General features: G+C 35.9%; 2 long non-coding RNA genes across 2 annotated transcripts; both read left to right on the forward strand.

The window, feature by feature from the left end:
* The first annotated feature begins 6,296 nt into the window (after nucleotides 1–6,296).
* LOC145070306 (uncharacterized) lies at nucleotides 6,297–7,388 on the forward strand. Its single transcript, XR_013689892.1, has 3 exons — nucleotides 6,297–6,628; nucleotides 6,723–6,837; nucleotides 6,979–7,388. It is a non-coding gene; the product is annotated as an uncharacterized LOC145070306 (long non-coding RNA).
* A 783-nt stretch (nucleotides 7,389–8,171) lies between these two features.
* Nucleotides 8,172–11,154, forward strand: LOC145069281 (uncharacterized). The gene is made up of 2 exons (XR_013689415.1): nucleotides 8,172–8,296; nucleotides 8,410–11,154. It is a non-coding gene; the product is annotated as an uncharacterized LOC145069281 (long non-coding RNA).
* The last annotated feature ends 6,029 nt before the right edge of the window (nucleotides 11,155–17,183 follow it).

The raw sequence follows: 17,183 nt of genomic DNA on the forward strand, positions 1-17,183 counted from the left end.
GCCATGTGTGGTTCGAGCCGCCACCACCTCACGTGAACCTTCTCAACCGTCGCTTCCCTTCTCGTTATTCCGATCAGATGAAGTTGGTCGCCGAGGAGCACCACCATCATGACTAGATGCCAACAACGACGCGAGCCACCAAGAGTTCCGCTGAAGGCTAGGAAGAACCCGATGTGTCGTCGTCGTGCGAATCGTGCGCCACCGGGATGACTCGGTAATTCCGCCGCAATCTGCCTCCTCTATCTTCCTCGTTCTTTTCAGGATTCTACGTCGGGTATGTTGGAGCCGCCACCGGTGGCTGTTGGCCGCTGATCTTGCCGTTTCCGGCGGCGTCAGCCACTTAGGAGGTGGTCGGATATTTATTAGTTCGAGTATATATGTTGCTGATCGTGTTTTGGGGTTGGATGATCAATATTTTGGACGGAAAGCAACCGCCACCACCGTGAGGTGGTGGCTGCCATATCTTTTTCCGCCACCAGCCACCGTGGGAGGGTGGCTGTGTGCGTGATTTAGTGTGTTTGCAGGCCTAGTTTGTGATTTAATATTGTATTGGTATTCTTGGAAAGGGAAATATGAAGAAAAACCATTCCACCACCTGCTGTCGCCATTCCGCCACCGTTAGCCACGATCTCTGGTGGCTGTGGGCTTTCGGGTGCATTTAGATTGATGATTGAAGTTCTTTTGGTGTTGCGTTGGCCCAAGATCATAACCACCACCATCGTGAGGTGGTGGTTGCCGCCTTGTACCACCGCCGGCCACCACTAGAGTGGCTGCATGTGTGTGTGTTAGAATAGTTAGTGTGTGTGTTTATTTCTGGATTAAAAGCTTGTAATTGTAATTAGTAGAAGATGTAATGAAAAGAACCACAACCACCACCGTAAGGTGGTGGCCGCCGCCGTGAGTCGCCGTTGACCACCACTACCCAAGGTGGTAGTGGGTGATGCCCCACTAGCAAAACCCTAATGGGCTTAAAGATTTATTTTGGGCCTATTGGGCCATGTTTGGGTGGAAACCCTTATTAGGGTTTGGAAAACCCTAATTGTGAGTATTTGGGCCTTGGACTTATTGGGACCCACTTTTGGGCCATTGGGATTGGATTGTGCATTAAGCCCAAATTATCCCATATCATTTATCTAGTAGAGTGAAGGACTTAATGAATTAAGTCCTTAATGGGTTAAGTAAGAAACACTTAACCCTAATCGTCATTTTATACAAAACCCTAATTTCACTAGGGCCTTAAGTTGGGCCTTTCCATTGGGCTTTGGCAATTGGTTTATTAATGGGCCATCAAAAAATAATTAAATGGACTAGAGTAATTAGTTGGGCTTTAGAGTAAGGCCCATATGAAGGATTGGGCCCAATTTGGAAAATTAGGCCATAGAAAGGCCATAGTTTGGGCCTTGATGATTATGAGATGTTGGACTATAAGAATGTCAAGTGTTGGACAAGAATGAATGATTGGGCCTTTGATTAAGACCATGTAGAAAATTGGGCCCAATTGGGAAAATTGGGCCATAGTTGGGCCTTGGTCCATCATTAGACTTTTGGGCCTTTGATTTGGGCCTTGGGCTTGAGTCAAGCAAAGATAGGGGTAAAGTAGTCTTTTACCCCAAGCATGGACTAATGGGTATATGTGTTGGGACCCAATTATTAATTGGGTGTTATTTTGATATTGACAGATTTGGAATCTGTCATCCAGCAGCTATGGTTCTGTCAGCGGGACTTCATCAGTGTGAGGCGAGTTTCCTTTCAAGAGGAACGGGTCTACGACCACAATGTCGGTCCGTTTACTTAGCAGTAGTCCCGGACTTTGGTCCGATGCATTAGTTCAGTGTGCTTGATGTCTTTGTGATTCAAGCATGTCTTTGTGTTATGTGTTATGGACTTCGGTTCGATGCAATATGCAATATATGTTTTTATGCTAGTAGATATGATTATGATATGCTACGTTCAGTAAGTTTCAGACTTCGGTCCGATGCAGAGGGCGAGGCCTTGATTAGTTCCAGACTTCGGTTCGATGCAGTTTCCGGACTTCGTTCTGATGCAGAGGGCGAGGCCCTGGTTAGTTTCGGACTTCGGTCCGATGCAATTTCCGGACTTCGGTCCGATGCAGTGGGCAAGGCCCAATATGTGTTTATATGTTATTGTATGGTATGTGGTAGTTTGGGGGAGCTCACTAAGCTTTGTGCTTACAGTTTTCAGCTTTGGTTTCAGGTACTCAGTTTTCAAAAGAGGAGCTCGGGAAGATTGCAGTGCACACACCATTTGTTAAGCTTGGGATGTTTATACTCTGATATACTTGATAGTTATTTTAATATTTTGAGATACATTGCCTATGATTTTTATATGAGGTTTATCGACTATGGTTTTTATTATTAAATTAAACGAAATTTTCAGACTGTGTTTTTGGGGACGTTACACTTATGAAATCTGATTTGAATGCTAAACACACGGTAATTACTTCTTATTTTTGAATTGCCACTATTCTATACAGGTAAACATATTCTTATATCTTTTAGTTGCAAAACATCATACGTACTTTCTCTATACTTCTAATCACAGGTAATCATATTCTTATATCCTTTTTAGCAAAATTTTGATATGTAATTTGGTAATGGTGAATTTTGTCTTTGGTCTTATCAACAGGAAAAAAGAACACAATATGGAGACTTGAACCAGATAAATGAAACAAGATTGGCTTGATGTATTAAAAAAAACATAAGTTTTAGGAAAGAGGGAGTTCAAGAAGCTGATAAATCTGAAGATACATGATGTCTTCGATGAAAATATGAACCTACAAAGTTTGTCTCTAAAGTCAAAGGTAACAAAAACAATCACTCCACAACGATTTTCTTTAGATTTGGTTATGTATATTATTGCACTCTAGTATTCAAGAATCTTAATATTCCATAACATACAACTGAAAGTGTTGTTCATACAACTTAGGAACCAAAAGGTGTTTGTTGGGTTCAAGAATATATACATTCTATATCATATACACATTCTGTTAGAATTTTACTTGGTAATTGTGTTTTTAGTTTAATGATTCTTTAAGAATGTTTTATGTTGGATGGTTTTAGTTGTTATTTGTGAATTTTTTATTATGGATTAAACTCCATGATATGACACATAATTGTTTTTTTTTTCAGTATCTTGATTACAACTTCAAGTATATTTGTTGACATATCATCAAACATTTATAATCTTTCCAATAAAAGTATTGAACACTTTCCTAACCATTATTTATGTTTTATTCTAGAAATTTTGATAATCGTAGCTACAAGATATATCCAGTTTGTAGATTATGGGATACAAAAGTCCATATTCTCTCTACTGCAATGAAATTCGAGGCATGAAACTTTGATAATTGGCACCGAAAGACAGATGATTCATTATTATTATGTTAGAATATTCAACACAGATTGTTATATTCTGGTAGAATAATATACAAAAGAATGCTAAGATTTTCGCCAGGAAGTGAAGGTAAATCTAGGGTTTCAAATTTCATTCTTCTCACAACTTAGATTTGTTTATATCACTAATTCATACCATATTGTGTATATGCTGATGGGGTTGATTTCATATGCCAACAGAGTGAATTAATTTTGTTTGATTTCATATACCAACATAGTAAAGGTTTGATATCATATGCCAACATAGATTGGTGAAAGCTACTCATCTTGTTCTAGAAAATTGTTTAAAAAGGTAATTAATTTGTTTGTGTATTATTTTGGTTCAATTTGTGATTTTGAATTCCAATTTCTATTGTCCCTCATTATTGTGTATATGGAAACTAAAATTATATTAGCAGTAAATACGATGCTTTTGTATGTATTCTATGTATTCTGTCAAAATATATTCTGCGAGAATAAAATCTATGTATTCTGCCAGAATATATTCTATATATTCTACCAGAATATATAAAGTGATAGTTAATTGCAAGTAACATGTTTTAAACCATAATTAGTGTTTGTTGTATTTGTGATAGGAATGGCTGGAAGAATGTGTTAAAGACCTAATAAGAACAACTTGAAGAATGAATAAAGTTTGATCATACTCACATTTTAATAATGTTGTTATTTTTTAAGAATTTTATTCATTTTTGTTGATATTCTTTTAAAATATGTATAACTATATTAAAATGTATAAGACTTTTAGTCTGCAAGAATATGTATGAAATTGTATTTAAGTTCGGATGTATAAGAATATATTATAATGTTGTTATTTTTCAACCTCGGATTCAAGAATTTTGTTATTCTTCAATAATATTCTAATAGAATAAAATTTTGAAAGAGCATCATTCTAACAAAAAAACATTCTGACAGAATAAAATCGGTTATGTTTACAAATTACGTTAGAACTAAAACTGAATTAATTAAAAAATTCAGATTTTAGAATTAGGAGAATTTAATTATCCCTAAAAATCTGAAATTTCCTTTTATAACTGTAGTTAATTGTCCAAAATACCCTTTTGCTAAAATTTGTGTGAATATATGGTACATACTATCCCATTGTAATATCATACACTCTCAAATCATGTCCATTGATTAATTCCATCCGTTGGTCCAGATCTGTGCATTCTGACACACAATAGTTAGTAACAACTAAATAACCTAGGCCTATATATATATATATATATATATATATATATATATATATATATATATATTGTGAATCTGAAATAAAAACCCTAAACAACAATACAGGATGGGCCCAACTTTAGATACACATCAAGTCATTAACACATGTCCATACGGTATGTGTGTGTGTGTGTGGGGGGGGGGGGGGGTGGGTTGGGCTCCACCCTACACCCCATGGGATAAGTACTTGTTGTGTATAATTTTGGGCCTAACATCCCTTAACCTACTCCAAATTTTATCACTATGAAAACCGATGTTAGTTTATTTCAGGTCTTTAATTCTTAAGTCACATTTAACAAAAGTTCATTCTTTTTTATATACAAACATGTCTCAAAATCAAATAAACTATAATCAAAGTCTACATGGAACATGACTTTTCTTTCATAAAGTATCAACAATTAAAGACAAACTAACAATTCCTTCTAGTGTAATTGGAATTTATATAATTATATTAGTCTCAAAGAAAAATTAATAATATGGTCTAGTTCAAGTCCAGTTGCATGGAATACACACTAGTATTTGGTTTGATCCTAAACATGACAAACTATGGGGGATCAATAGGGTCGCGCTCCTTGGATGGTTCAAATGGGCAAGCCACTGACAGTGGTCGAGACTTTAGAGGCAAAGACCTGAAACTCTATATAATTACAAATTAGAACTACAATGAAAAAACACATACAAAAATAGTGAGTTGACGTAGAAAACCCCAAAATATGTTTGATCTTACAAAGAATTTAATGCAAAGTTGCAAACCTATTGTAATGAAAAGTAAAACAACCACTATAACATAAAATTGTTTTGTGGCCAAAGTTGTTGTATGGCTAAAGCTCATATATATACCCAAATTGTTCTATACCCACATCTATTGTACGCCAAAGTTGTTGCATGGCGGAAACTGCTATATAATGAACTTGTTATACGAAGTGGTTGTAAGTCATAGCCGATGTATGTTAAAAGTGTTACACAATGTTGATGTATCCCAAAGTTGTTATATGAAATTCTAAAAAATGATTACAATTTCTCTGTAGCCACAAATAACTTTTGAAAAAACTCTCATTTAATTTGGTGTATTTTTATGGCTTTAGTTTCAAATTTTGTTCAATAAGACTTTTATCGATAACCATCGTTTTTATTGAATAATTATATCCAACAAACAATTTTTATACATCAAGTGATAAAAACATAATTAATTACTAAAATGTTAAACATACTAATAGTTGAAAAGATATATGAGATGTCATGCAAAAATTGGTCTACAAGTAATATATATATATATATATATATATATATATATATATATATATATATATATATATATATATATATATATATATATATATATATATATAACTTCTATCATAAGATCTCTCCATTTGAAATGAGAGGCTTTGTGAGACTGCCATGTCACTATAAGCCACATAAATCAAAATCCAATGACAAGTAATGAAGGAGGTCTACTTGGATCCCACTATCTGCCCCAATAGCACACCATATCAGTAGTGGCTGACCCAAATGATATCCACATCAGCTAAAGACCCGTGCAAAAAGACCCAATCCTACTATCCCAGACAGACGACATGACATATCAGAAAAAGAGCCAGTCTCATGTATAAAGAGGCATCCATTTGGATTTTGCTTGACAAGTGAGCAAAACATGTCAAATTTCCACTCAATAAAAAATATCACTATCAGTTCGACTTAAGCAAACGATGTCAACTTTCCCTCCTCAGTATGGGACACGTTACACCAGCATCGCCCTTATGCGCCACACATATTGCTCCATGTTTGAGACAATGTAATACCATCGGTGCTGTTCTTCCCAAGACGTTTCTTCCCCAGATGATTTACCTCATTCTTCTCTCTTTCTTGTAGCGCCACCACCATTTCCCTCATATAATCTCTGGAACTCCAATCATTGACCCTCTTCGGACACTGGTTTTTAATCAACTGGTAGGGACAACCCATGTCTTCTTCCTCAAAGATTTTAGGTAATCCCCTCTCTCTGTCGAAACCTCATTCTTTCCGTTTCTTCTTGTTTCTACTTACTGTGATAAATATTTGCTTCTTCTTCTCCCCAAAAAGGTATTTAGACTTTTGTTCAACTGGGTGTGACTTCCACCCGATTCTAAACATTCAGTGCAACCCCTTTTGGGTCAAAGAAATTTGGAGAAAGAAGGGCCAATACTACTCTGATCAGGTAATGTTTTTAACAATTTCTTTGTTCTAATTTTTACTAATATTGTCTCTGTTGGTAACACCCTCTCTTTACCCTCAATTGAAAAACACATAACCACCAACTTATCATCCTTAATATATATTTTTCTTTCATATTTAATAGATTATTTCATACTTGAAGGAGATACAAGGTGGCCAGTGGCGGATTCAGAACCAAAACTAACAGGGGGCCAAAATATATGAGGGATAAATATAAAAAAATTAATAGAAAAATATGAACTTTTGTTAGTGTTTCTTGGGTGTTTTTTCAGTGAAAATGGTGCCAAAGAAAACTTAACTGGGTGCGAATTGTTTAATTACATAACAAAAACTTGATTTTTTGCTAAAATTTTGAATATAAGCAATATTTAAGTGGGGCCATACACCCCACTTGTTATACACCAGATCCGCTACTGAAGGTAGCTAATGTGTATCTTTGAAAAGCTTCTTGAAGTTGATTTCCTTATATTAGTTATTTTCTTGTTTATCTTTTTTGATAAACACTATTTTTTAGCCATACTTAAATTTTTTGAATGAAAGCTCAATGCTTAGCAATTACCCTTTTAATCTTTATCTATCACTGTTTTTTTTGTTCTTTCATCAGGTACCCTTTTAATCTTTATATATCACTGTATGGGTTATTTTGTTCTTCAGTTGGGTACTAGAAAATTTGGTTTGAATTACTCGATAGTTCCAGTTGAGAATCAAGTTCATATGTAATCCATGTTAAAATTTTGATTTCTTATTATGATTCTTTCTTTTATTCAGTTTTATAATATTCCCTTAATTTTCCACTTACATCCTTATATTCTACAGACTGAGATCTAAATAGAATATATGCATGATGAACTCATATGTGAATTATGTTTACATCACTAATCAATCACAGACACATCTTTGTACTCAATTTTTAGTTTTTTTCATGATCGTTAAATGAGAATTCTTTTTGTTTCTAACAGATCTTTGTTTGGTATCTTTAGGATATCCTACTTCAGATCTCGACTATATCAAATTATGATTATTAAAAGGTAGAGTAATATGTGTTTCTGATTCATTTGAATCTGCTTATGTATCATCTTTTTTTGTTAATGTCAATCACTTATCATGCCCGTCAATTGTTTATTTTTATGTAAGAATAAACTTGAAAACAATTTATAGCTAAAGATTTGTAAAATGGAGACATTAGAGGATTTAGAAGAGATTTCTAATACGAGTTTTGGATTAAAAAGGAGTGTTTTTGTCTTATTTGCAATTATAAAATTGTTCCACTTCTCCATATAATGAAATAATCTAGGATATTAATTTTCAGAGATTTGATGTGTTGGAATATTCAATCCAAGTCTTATATAATCTCTATCTAGATGGTTGAAGCACAACCAACAAGTGGTGATGTGCTACTAGCCTACTATGCCTTAATTAATTAAGAAAGCAATGGAATTTACGTAAGTGTTTATAATTTTATGAATTTCTCTTGATTTTAATGAAAATATATTAAACAATGGTTTTTGATGAATAATAATGAAATGGTTTTTGTTGTCGTCTTGCTTTCTCTCAGGCTTTGAAGACCGCTCTATACAAGGTGATTGCCCAACCTGGCTCGGTTGAGGCATGGATGTGTTTGTTACTTCTTCCTCTATGCACACTGCAGGTGTTTAGACCTAAAAATAGACAAGAATGTAGGTCTGGGAATAGAAGATCCTTACAGCAAAGCTCCATCCTGCAGTCCTTGGATACATGGGGGGAAAGAGGGTGGTATCACGAAGTTAGTTCAAAATATGTTAGACAATCCTGAGGGTGGAGCTATGAGACAAGGTGGATGCATCCTTCAGAAGGAGGCTACATCAAGTAACACCAACATTAGACACTGTCTCCGTAAGGTTGCAGATGGTCATTTTACCGCAGCAGTGAAAGTGTTATGCTCATCGGGTGTTGCACCATATAATGGTGATACTATTAAAGCTTTGGAGGACAAACACCCTTTCAGACCACCCCATCCATGCCGAGCCCCATAATTTCTGAACCTCCCCTTGTAGCAGACTTTGACTGTGTATTTGGTTGCATCAAATCCTTCCCTAAAGGAACTTCTTGCGGGAGAGATGGCTTGAGGGCTCAACACTTACTAGACGCTATTTGTGGAGAAGGGTCTGCTATTGCCACAAATCTCATACATGCTATCACTTCAGTTGTTAATTTATGGTTAGCGGGAAGATGTCCAACCACTTTGGCAGAGTTTGTTACGCCTCTACTTAAACCTGACAACGGGATCCGTCCGATTGCAGTAGGCACTATATGGAGACGGCTGGTTTCCAAGGTTGCCATGAAAGGTGTGGGTAAAGAAATGGCCAAGTACCTTAATGATTTCAGTTCGGGGTTGGTGTATCTGGCGGTGCTGAGGCTGTGTTACACAGTGCCAATAGGGTGTTGAGTGAACACCTTGCTGATGGGTCTCTTGTAATGCTGACTGTGGATTTTTCGAATGCCTTTAACCTGGTGGATCGATCAACATTGCTCCACGAGGTTAGGAAGTTGTGCCCTTCCATTTCTTTGTGGGTGAATTTCTTGTACGGGCAAGCAGCGAGACTTTATATCGGAGCCCAACATATATGGTCTGCCACTAGGGTGCAACAAGGTGACCCCTTGGGTCCTCTTCTTTTTGCCCTCGTTTTGCACCCGCTTGTGCATAAGATTAGAGACAATTGTAAGCTCCTTTTCCATGCTTGGTATCTAGATGATGGGACTGTCATTGGGGATTCAGAGGAGGTGGCTAGAGTGTTGAACATAATTCGGTTGCATGGTCCAGGTTTGGGTTTGGAGTTGAACATCTAGAAAATAGAGATTTTTTGGCCCTCCTGTGATGGTAGGAAGCTTCATGCCAATTTATTCCCAACGGATATAAGGAGACCTTCTTTGGGGGTGAAGCTCTTTGGGGGGGGGGGGCTTTTAGCAGAGACGCAAGGTTTATTAGCGGGCTGGCCATGAAGAGAGCGGTCAATGCTGTTGATTTGATGGGCCTTCTTCCACAACTATGTGACCCGTAGAGTGAGCTCCTTTTGCTCCGATCATGTATGGGCATTGCAAAACTTTTCTTTGGTTTAAGGACATGCCAGCCGATACACATAGAAGAGGCAACGTTATTCTTTGACAAAGGATTACGCAGGTCTATCGAGGATATGGTGGTTTGTGGAGGCCCCTTCTTTGGAGACATTCGGTGGCGCTTGGCTTCCTTACCTATTCGTTTCGGTGGTTTGGGTTTCTACTCGGCCTACGAGGTTTTCTCCTACGCATTTGTAGCATCGAGGGCCCAATCTTGGGCATTACAAGACTGCATCTTACGTGACAGTGGCGTATGTGGTATGGACTCAGATTACCTATGTGCTATGACTCTTCTTCGCAATACGATTCCGGGATTTGACTGTAGTGGTTTCACTAATAAGGACACCGCCCCCCTAAATCCCAAAAAGCTTTGGCGTGTGCCCTTTTTAGCAAAATCGTCCAAGATATGGAAGTCGACTTTGACATGACTGTCAGACAGAAAGCAGACTTTGAGTGTTTGCGGGCGCCTCATGCTCAGGATTTTCTGCTAACTATCCCTATTGATGGTCTTGGCCAACATATGTCTCCTGTGGAGTACCGAACTATCCTTCGTTACCGCCTCATGATTCCCATATTCCCAATTGATGAGATAAGTCCAGTTTGTCGCAAGGAATGTTTGGATACCTTTGGGGAACACGCGTTTCATTGTAGAGAGCTCCCTGATTTCAAGTATAGACATGATGTGGTTCAGGATGTTCTCTTTGATGCTTGTCGCCGTGCCGACATTTCTGTGAAGAAAGAAGCGCCAGTGAACTTTTTGACGAACCCGCAGGATGGAAGGTCCACACTTAGACCGGCTGACATTTTGGTCTTTGGATGGATAGGAGGGAAGCATGCGTGCATGGATCTTACTGGGGTCTCTCCTCTCGTTGGTTTGGGGAGCGGGCGTTTCATAGCTGGGCATGCCGCTTTGAAAGTCGTTGCGTGCAAAGTGGTAAAGCACGAGAATGCATGTATAGCAAATCAACATGTGTTTGTTCCTTTTGCATTCCATACATTTGGTTTTCTCGCACCAGAGGTGGTGGAGCTCCTCAATAGAGTCCAATGGGTCATGCATTCTAATGTCATATCTCCTAGATCCACAAATGTAGTTTTCAAAAGAATTGGTTTTGCTATCTAGAAAGGGCTAGCGGCACAGCTTGTTGCCCGTTTGCCTTCAATCGATATGTATTGAACTATATAATTAATTAAATATTTATGTATACAAGCTTATGGTTTCCACATCCTTCTCCCTACTGAATCTGGTGTTCATCTCTCAAATCCTGGCTCCCAGTCACCGCTTAGTAGATCGTTGAAATACAAAAGTCTCCGTTTCTTACACCATGATCAACATGCCAGAGACGGTAAGCACCCATTAAAACAAACCGTTCATATTTCATTTATATATTTTTTATGATTCAACATTTTGATAAAAAAAATCATTTTAGTATGCAAGAGGCTTTAAGAGGATTAGGGCTTGAATTCAAAAAAATTGCAAAGTTCCCTCGCCATTGAAGCCTATCATTAGAGCTATTCTTTTATCAATTAATGTTTTCAACTAATTTGAAGTTTATGTGGACAGAAAATAGAGGGAAGGAAATGAGTAATACTAACTCCATGTCAAGGTGGTGGGCGGCCTAAATGATTCTAAAAACCACTGTTTCATCCGAAGCTTGGATAATAAAGACAAGCGGACACCAATATCCAGATTAATTTGAGCTTCACTTTGAGGTGACTTTCTTCTATTAATTTACATGTTCTATACTACTTACATACATATGTCCATTGAATATTTGATCATAGACTAGAAATGGTTTCTTAAAATACAAAAGAATAGTATGATCATACCTATAAAGAACCTAAACATGAAAATAAATTCAAGAAATCCAAGCTAATAGAATGCAACCTAAGCTCATAGTCTCAAGAAAGTGTTGTGGCTTCTGGACACGAATGTCTAAAATACCCTTACATACTAGAATTCGTGTCTACCAGGAAAACGTATTCTTTTTTTTTCTCTGTTTACAAGTCGCTTCTGACTACATTTTTTCGTGGATGATTTGTTTTATTCTAAAAGATGAACACTTTTTAGTGATGCCCATGCCCCCATTCGGTTAAAATTGCAATGTTTAAGTTTTACTTTAGTTTGTAATTTCATTTTGTTTCCAATCAAACACTTGACAAATTACAATTCCTTCAAATTTCATATATTTTATTATTTCCATTCTTTACAAAAACATGGTAAACCAAACACCCGCTTATTTACTATACTTTTACATGATGTAAATGAAAATGGCATAAAGGGGATTTTATTTGCATTCCTAAAGTCATTGGGTTTAATTTACAAACAATTATTTCAATCTGTTGACGTTGGTTTATGGGCTAGCCTTATAATTTGATTGGTAATATCAATGCATATAGGTATGTATTCAAAACTATTATGTTTATTTTTATGGCCTTTTGTAAGAACAGGGATGATGTACTGTCATCATGGAAGAATCATTCGTTCGTGTCATCATGGAAGAAATCATTCGCGCGTTTAACCGCCCTTCCCCAATTCATGTTTTTCCCTAAAGTATGCTTTTGAGCATTATTGGCATATGGGATTCAAGTTGACTTTTTTGTGGTGAAGAAATGATGGAAATCTTTGTTTCCTATGTACAGGGGCGGAGCTTGAATATATAATTTGGGGGCCGAAAGTATTAGAAACTAAAATTAACGTTTTTACAAATAAACAAACCTAATTTCAGCAATTAAACACCAAAACACCAAAAATTATCATGATTGTATCTATAAAAATCAAAATGGAGGAAAAAATCATTCAAAATCAGCCTCTAACTTAAGTCAAAATTAGGACAATACAAATCAAATATTAGATAATCATAAGTAATGCTCATCACTCATCACTCATTAGCTCAATTTAGACAAAACATTAGCAAATTTCTGCAAAAGAGAACATTTAACAGTGTGTGAAATCCTAATTGGTTGATTCCCAAATTCCAATCATCTCATTCTAGACAAACATTAGCAATTCTCTACAAAAATCCATTTAAATATGTGTAAAATCATAATTAGTTGTGAACCAAATCCCAACAACAAGCAAAATAGGGAACGGAGGAAACAAATTCAATATTCCAGTTTCAATACTCAATAGATTGGCTGCTAATTTCCATTAGAATTGGAAAAGAGAGAAGACATAACAGCCAAGCAGGAGATCACTTAGGAGCATACCTGATTTTCTTCAGTTCTGTGAACAAGAAAGAACATCAGAAGTGCATAACAACTCAACAGTAGGTGGACGGTGGTGACTGGCAGGTGTCGGAGGTGGGTGTTCGGTCTTCGTATGCTCTTTAAATTACTTTAACTTGAACTATCGCAGCCATAATAGAGATTTACTTTCAGTGACTTCCTCCATGATATCCACTTAATTTAAAATTTACACCACGCGTGGGTTGTGCTTAGCACGACTTGTTCACATTACTAGTATATATAAAGAATATATAACTCATTGCATAAATATAAAATCTTGTCTTTCTCAAAAAAAATGTTTTTAATAATTCAGGGATGGTTTGGAAATATTATAAAATATATGATTAATGTAGATAAAACCAAAGAATAAGAAAATTCTTGAAGTCATTGTAGCAAGCACGATGAAGGCATGTGATTGCTTGAAGCAAGTGCATTCTTGTAACTTGTAAGTTTTACTTACACTTCTCAATAGTTGCATGCTTTTCGCTTGGACCCAAACTATTAAAAAAAATACTAACAATGTGTTTTAAACATATTGAATATGATCAAAATTTAGTTTGAGCCTAAGTTTCTTATTGGCTAACAATCGTCAAAATTATGCAAGGTTGCTATGTATGTATTTGGTGATTTCAATTGTTTTCTGCTTTTAAAATCAAAATGCTACTTGTAAATTGTTTGGTCTTATGTAAAATTTATATTTATTTATGAGTTTCTAATAATTATGTCTAACTATTTTTTTTTCCGGTGGTATTGTCACCCCTGTAACGTCACCCCAATATATATTTTTCAAGAATGCATGAACAACATATTGTTGAAGAAAGCATCATATTCCTAAAGAATGAATCTAACAACATATTTTTAAAGAATAAGTCAACAACATATTCTTGAATAATATATCTATAAAATATTTTTTAAAAATAAATCAGTAACATATTTTTAAAGATTGCATCAACAACATATTTTTAAGAATATTACATTGTTCATTTAATTCATATCATTTCCATGAAATTTCATAATTGCACTTATAATTTATGTTTTTTGTCTTATAATTTATGTTTTTTTTGTCTTTTAATTCTTTCATTCTCAATAGAATTTTAGATTTGTATTTGTATTTTATGATCATTATCTTGAGAATGACATATTTAAAATTGTAATTTATTTTATTTTTAGGAGAAAGTAGATTTCATATCTATATTTTATGTATTTTTTCTTTTTCATTATATGATTCTCATGATAGTAGTGGTCTAGTGGTTCCAAAACATTTATCACTAAACACATTTTTTAAAGAATTAAATCTAATTGCAAAGTAAAAGAAGGATAAAATGAATAAGAATTATAAGAATGAATACTACAAAATAAGAAGAATAATGATAATGGATATTAAAATCCCTAGAAAATAGTTTTGAATGTGTAGAATGAATTCATTTTCTTTAAGAATGAAAGCAAAATATATGACAATGAACTAGAAAACATAATTGAATGTGTTGAAGAGTATTCTAAAAAAATTCTGGTTTAGTTTAGCTATTGAATAAAACTAGAGATTTGATTTGATTTCTATTAGATAATTTGAATTAGTTGCCTAAAATATAGGTAACTTTATTTCTCTCTCACTCTCTCTCTCTCTCTCTCAATAAAATGTCATATTTGCTAATGAGTTATGATGTAACACCCCAAAAATTCAAGTTAAAAATTTCATTTTTAAAACAACCAAAAACTAATATCCATCCATTTCAAACAAAAGACAATTAGAGTATGATGATGTATCCCCAAACATCAATGATAAATCAAAAGATAGTGCTGAATAAAACTCTAGGGGTGTGCAATGCGATCGTGCTAAACTCTTCCCTTTGAATCAGAAGCACCTGAACATTTAGAAAAAACCGTAAGCACAAAGCTTAGTGAGTTTCCTCCAAAAATACTACATAACAAACAAGAACGGGTCCAACCCAACATACATGCAACGGGCCCAACCCATATAAACAGGCCCACCCATATAATCAGGCACAACCCATATAATCGGGCCCAACCCATCGTACATATACATGCAAGAGTCACAAAGACAACTAGCATCCTACATACACAATCATACATACACATGCAAGAGTCACAAAGATAGCTAGCATCCTACATACACAATCCAGTGGGTCAGTATTGTTTCTTTCGACCCACGAGTATAGTGATAAGACTCACCTTGCTAAAGCAGACCAAAGTCAACCGCTCACACAATTAGAGATCAAATGTCAAACACCACCTAATCAAGCATACGGAGTTTCATCTTAGTCTAGACGCTAGAATCAGTAATTGGCCAAAAATCAACTCAAAGTCAACAAGTCAACGATCAAGGTCAAAGTCAACAGTCAACCTTAGGGATGGAAATGGGGCGGGTTTAGTGAGGGGTTGACCATCCCTGTCCCCATCCTCGAGTTCTAACCTCATCCCCATCCCCATCCCCGACGGATGTGGGGAATCAAATCCCCTCCCCTTTGTATTTTGGGCTTTTCCCCAGCCCATCCCTGTCCCATCCCCAACCAATCCCCTATCGATCAACATAATATACTCAAGTTACATAAAAAAACCAAGTCAAATAAGCGATCAAAACCATATGCCATAATCAGATTCTATTTGCATCAATCATCAAGTTTAACAAGCATCAAAGCGAAAAGAGACGATTTGGTATAAAGATCGTCGAACGAAGTGACGATTGACGAACTTATGGAATTGGGAACATAATTTGATTTACGGACTCTATCTCTGATGATCTAATATAGATAATTCATTTTAGTGGACTTAATTCAAATTCAATAAATGATCCATATACTATATATATATATATATATATATATATATATATATATATATATATATATATAGTCATTAAAGCGGGGGCAGGGCGGGTTGGGGATTGTTATACCCGGCCCCAGGCCCATCCCTGGTTTTAGCATAATAAGGATCCATGACACCGTACCCGGTACTCGTTTTAATTGGGAATATACGTCCCCAATTGGGGCGGGTCAACCGGGTTCCCCACCGGGTTGGGTGAAATTTCCATCCCTAGTCAACCTTATCCAAAATCGACCCTTACGTCGTGACCTGTAACATCCCGAAATGAGGTATAATTATCATTCTTGAATTTTTCCTTAAAATGTTAGAATTAGTCTATTATGATGCATACATTACAAGATTGGGTGTTGTGTTGATGCAGAGAGGGCATGTGATAGCCTACGCTTCTAGGCACCTGAAGCCTCACGATACGAGGTACCCCAATCATGATTTGGAGTTAGGTGTTAGATTAGGTGTCTAAGCCCATAACTATTTTGGTATGTACTTGACTCGATTATGAGCATGGTCCTTTTGGGTTGCCTTCATTCATGTAACTTGATATAATGACAAGAGGAGAGAGAGTAGAATTTATTATATGAATACTAAATTGTTACTCGAAAATGGTTTTATTAATATATTACAAGTTTAATATATTATTTGGAAATCATAGTATTTAATTAGTATTGATCAGAAATTAATTTGGTGATCAAAAGAGACTAATTAAATAAAGGGGATTGATATTGCAATTAATTGTTAGTCGCTAGTTGAGCTGATGGACTCCATAGAGTGGAGTGGACGAAATTTATGGGGAAGCCCATAAGATTTCGTCCAAGGGCTCTAAGGAAGGAATCCATGGGTTGCTTAGGGCTTAATCAGAAATTAGGGTTTCCTTCACAAACCCTAGCAACCCACACAACTATATAAGGAACCCTTTACATAGGATTTTCGTCCCCATGAGTTTTATGAGAAACCCTAGCTGAAATCCTTCCCTTTCCAAGTCATCTTGTTGCATTAAGTGTTTGTGATTCCATTAGAGGTGCAACATTTGAGGCACTAGGCTTTCAGAAGTCAAGATCAAGAAGGATTGTGATTGTTATTGCTACATAACAAACAAGGTAAACTTTCTAACCCTAATCATATGTGATTTTTAGATTTCTATGCTAGTCAGTTAGGGTTTATTGCTTTGGTATT

This window comes from Lactuca serriola, chromosome 8 (assembly GCF_051521515.1).
Source record: "Lactuca serriola cultivar US96UC23 chromosome 8, Lser_US96UC23_V15, whole genome shotgun sequence".
NCBI lineage: Eukaryota > Viridiplantae > Streptophyta > Magnoliopsida > Asterales > Asteraceae > Lactuca > Lactuca serriola.